The 4738-nt window shown below is 32.9% G+C and overlaps 1 long non-coding RNA gene across 1 annotated transcript; it reads left to right on the top strand.

Annotated features, from left to right (window-relative positions):
- Nucleotides 1-391: 391 nt before the first annotated feature.
- On the top strand, nt 392-1940 carry LOC308195703. Its single transcript, XR_013951750.1, has 2 exons — nt 392-652; nt 770-1940. It is a non-coding gene; the product is annotated as an uncharacterized lncRNA (long non-coding RNA).
- The last annotated feature ends 2798 nt before the right edge of the window (nt 1941-4738 follow it).

Raw genomic sequence — 4738 nt, 5'->3', positions numbered from 1 at the left:
TTAACAAAACACTTAAATTTTTACTACTGTGGTATTATTACCATTATTATTATTATTATCCCTCATAACAGAAGAAAACACACACAAAATCTATAAAAGATGCATTTTATTTCAACCTTTTTTTCCCTCTAACATTGAATTTTGAAAAATTTTCCCTTTTCTTGGTAGTTTTGTATGCTACAGAGATTATAAAACGTGTCAAAATCCTTGTATTAAGAAAAAATACCTGACATGTTGTGTGCAGTTAAAGTTTCTCAGTACAACAATGTGAAAATCACTCTTAACAGGTAGTTAATTGTTTAGGATTCAAACAAAAGACAGATTGTATCTATTTATTTTAAGTCTTAGTTAAGAAGAAAAAACAACCACACATCCCTTTTCTTTTGTCTGTTTTCAGAACACATTAATTTGAAAACCTTCAGTGGCTGATGAAAGCTGGAGCAAATTATATAAAGATCAGAAAGCCAATAGGATACAAAGAAGACTAAAAATGTGCAAAATACAAGTTTCAGATGCCTCCCAAAGAGGGAGCTTTTTAGTTGCTGCTAGCATCCTACCAACAATCTACATCCAGATGTCCACAACAGCATCAGATCTGTGGTCACATGTATAAGATTTAAAACCAGTAATGAAGTGCAGAAAATTTGTTTTGGTAAAGAAGACAGCTTACATTTTGCAGAAACCTACTGAAACTTGGTTTTTCTTTTCTGGTTTGCTCGTTTGAAAGTTAGGTCTTTTTAAAAACTTTTTATCTTCTTTGTTTTTGCAGTGTGTCAACGACCTGCTGTGCTGGTATTAGTTAAACACACTGGGCACTTGGCACTGAAGAGGCTTCCTGTAGCCTTCTCCTGGCTGTAGCATTCTGTGTCCAGGGGAAAGTCGAAGACAGGAGAAGGAAATCACTTCATCCATAAAGCAAGCTCATGCAGAAACAACTTTTGGAGAACTGGCAGAGAGTGAGAGGGATAAAAAGAAGTCTGAAAGAGGCAGAGCCAAAGAGATTATAATGATCTAGCAAGACCAAGAGGATGAAACATTTCCTAGAAGACTACAGCAACCTCTGAAGTTTGTCATTCTCAAGAGAAAGTTGTTGGACAAAGAGGAAAGGACTTGTCCTAATAGAATACAGTGAATTGGGGAATATTTCGTTTCAAACCCCGTTTATTTTGAATTTCTCTTTTGCAAAATTTTGCATTATAATCTTACATGGCATTCAAAATGGAAACCCTTTGGGGTTTTGTTTTTGATTTTAAAGAAAAAAAAGTAGAAATAGTTAGCTACCCCAGCTTATCCAGATAGCTCCTAATAGGACAGTTAGTCTCTCTCTCTTTCTGTCTATTTTAATGTTTCTGTGCCTTGCTGAGGAAGACATGGAATAAAGTAAGTAAGAGGCTTTTGACCAGAATGTTTATCACATCTGTCACTTGTTGTTTGCTGCATATAGCTATCTTATCTAATATACGTCTGTACAATTCAATAGATTTTTCAGCATAATTACAATTTTTGTAGCTGAAACACAGAAAAATGATGTACAATATTTAATAGTGAATGTAACTGGCAGTTGCCAAAATTGTGTCTGTTTTTGAAATGACAGTAGCCACAGGGTGGGAAGATCTTGCAGTCCCAATGAAAGGTGCATGCGTAGAAATATCCTAGGACTATATCAGGGCTGGAGCACTCTTGCACTATGAATTTTTCAACAAGACTTGAGCTTATCTCAGCCGTATATTGACAATTAAATACACTGCAGAGTTTAAGTTTTTTGGACTCTTTACTTTTCAAATAGATTTCAGACAAAAAAATCATCAAGTAATATTGTTTTGGGCATTGCAATAATGTCTATGGTTACCAAATGATTAAATGTATTTTATGTATGTATATTTTATGTATACACACTTTTCGAATGCTAAAGGATTTTATATAAATAAGGAATAAGTTTATCTTGGAAAATATATAATGTTTTATTGAGAAGACTTCATAAGCAGTAATGTTTAAGTCTGTAGTAAGTTGATTCTGATAAAACTGCCTTTAACTTGTGAAAGCAATATATGCATCATGCTGACATTTCTTGAGAGATGAAAAGATTTTTTTAAAGTTTGAGTATTGTCAATATTAAATGCTCTGAGCGTTTTCATAAGAACAGGAATCATACTTTCTCCCAAGAGAAATGTGAACTATGTCTGCTTTTGTATTTTCCATTCTTCTGCTTCTGTTTTGGTCACAGTCTGTGTTTTTGTTACTCTGACTACAGCATTCAGGGATAAGTATTTGGTCTGGAAGAAAAATATTTCCTAGACACAAGTGACACTTCTTCACTGCTTATAAGACTGATCATAAAAACCTGTTTCTGCAGGAATTACTAAATTTAAACTTCTTTCTGTTTCCCAGAATTAGTATGGTACAATATTTACTATACCCATTTCTGAAGAATACAAGAGTTTTCTCTCAAATTACTAATAAGATCAAATGTTAAGTTAGTTTCACCTGAGGATTTGGCTTGATCATTCCCAGGAAATATAAAATGAATGAAATCATGAACACAATTTACCAAACACTAAGGGTATTTGCCACAGCAAAGACTACTGTTTATATGTTTTGCCTTGTGCTTTTTATTCCAAGCAACTGCCAGATGCTGTTGTGGACAGGATTATGGAATCTTGTCCAGTAAGGCAATTACCATGCTTTTCTTAAAGTCAGTGGGAGCTTTGCCGGTGATTTTCAATGGGGCCAAGATTTCAGCCCAAGATGGTTTTGATTCTTACGAAATCTTTGAAGTAAGGAGGAAAAGATTTTATTAATAAACAGTTCCTGTTGACTTTTCACAGCATTCTGTAAGGGTGGAGAATATCTCTCATGTCAATGTCAAACAAGGTGTGTTATGTTTGCAGCCTGAGATGCAGTGCAGATGATCTATAATGGTGAGGGCCTTGAGAAGCAACCACACCTGTTGAATTCAATGCTTGTGTCCATTGAAGGTTATTATCTTTTCTGTGGTGGGTTTTATTCTCCTGGTCACTTCTAGCTGTTTTATTTCATTTTCAGTGGCACTGCATGAGATTTACAGCACCATAAGCAAAGGAAGGATCAAGACAGCTTTTTAAAAGATCCATGTTCTTCACAGTCCTTTATGTGTACTTGACTTCAAGCATGTATGCATTTTCAGGGAAATCAACAAGACTGCTCTGAGGAAACTCTTTTCCATGTGCATAAGTGCTTCCAGAACCAGGGTCTGAGAAAGTACACTCATTTACTTGCGAATAAAGGTATAAAGAGGTGTTTATCAGGAGGGATTTGCTGAGTTTCGCACCCTTTATGGTTTCCTCAAACTTCACATAATGTTTGCTTTCAGAATGAAATCCTAGGGTTCACAAACATTAGCTTTGTATTAGTGTTCCCTCCACCACATAGCTAATCTTTGTGTTTTGGTATTAAACCAGATGACGCTGTTGGCAGTAAGCCCTGTTGGGTAACATAAAACGTACTTTGATGTACTGAGTACAGAGCTGTAAAACATAGCTCGTGTCAATCAGTGTTTGCAATATATGCACGTCCTCATAAAAAAGTCGTGGCCTAAGTATGCTGTATTTTCAGTATGTGGGTGCTTCAGAGAGGCTTGGATTTTTTTTTGAATGAGGAAGTCAGACTGTATGGTCAGACTCATAAGCAGTAAATAAATTGCAAGATAACACCTGGGAAAGAAAATGCAGTTAAGGTAGAGGAGAAGTAGCAGTTCCCAAAGCTGAATAGTATGTCACAGGGAAGTAGGATATAGTTACAGTCAGGAAGAAATATGAAGCAATGGCATGGGAATTTTTGTTTTAATACAGGATGCTTCTGAAAATATGTGGTCATGGCCTGTTCTAACCATGCTCAAGCACCAAAGATGAGTTCTTCCCCCTGTTTTTCTTTTCTTTTCTTTTCTTTTCTTTTCTTTTCTTTTCTTTTCTTTTCTTTTCTTTTCTTTTCTTTTCTTTTCTTTTCTTTTCTTTTCTTTTCTTTTCTTTTCTTTTCTTTTCTTTTCTTTTCTTTTCTTTTCTTTTCTTTTCTTTTCTTTTCTTTTCTTTTCTTTTCTTTTCTTTTCTTTTCTTTTTTCCTTTTCCTTTTCCTTTTTTTTCTTTTTCTTTTTCTTTTTCTTTTTCTTTTTCTTTTTCTTTTTCTTTTTCTTTTTCTTTTTCTTTTTCTTTTTCTTTTTCTTTTTCTTTTTCTTTTTCTTTTTCTTTTTCTTTTTCTTTTTCTTTTTCTTTTTCTTTTTCTTTTTCTTTTTCTTTTTCTTTTTCTTTTTTTTTCTTTTTCTTTTTCTTTTTCTTTTTCTTTTTCTTTTTCTTTTTCTTTTTCTTTTTCTTTTTCTTTTTCTTTTTCTTTTTCTTTTTCTTTTTCTTTTTCTTTTTCTTTTTCTTTTTCTTTTTCTTTTTCTTTTCTTTTTCTTTTTCTTTTTCTTTTTTTTCTTTTTCTTTTTCTTTTTCTTTTTCTTTTTCTTTTTCTTTTTCTTTTTCTTTTTCTTTTTCTTTTTCTTTTTCTTTTCCTTTTTCTTTTTCTTTTCCTTTTCCTTTTCCTTTTCCTTTTCCTTTTCCTTTTCCTTTTCCTTTTCCTTTTCCTTTTCCTTTTCCTTTTCCTTTTCCTTTTCCTTTTCCTTTTCTTTTTTCTTTTCTTTCTTTTCTTCTTTTCTTTTCTTTCTTTTCTTCTTTTCTTTTCTTTTCTTTTCTTTTCTTTTCTTTTCTTTTCTTTTCTTTTCTTTTCT

The sequence above is a fragment of the Anser brachyrhynchus genome, assembly GCF_964034855.1.
Source record: "Anser brachyrhynchus genome assembly, chromosome: 1".
Lineage (NCBI taxonomy): Eukaryota > Metazoa > Chordata > Aves > Anseriformes > Anatidae > Anser > Anser brachyrhynchus.
The sequence above is the reverse complement of the archived record's forward strand: the minus strand, read 5'-3'. Positions and strand labels throughout refer to the sequence as shown.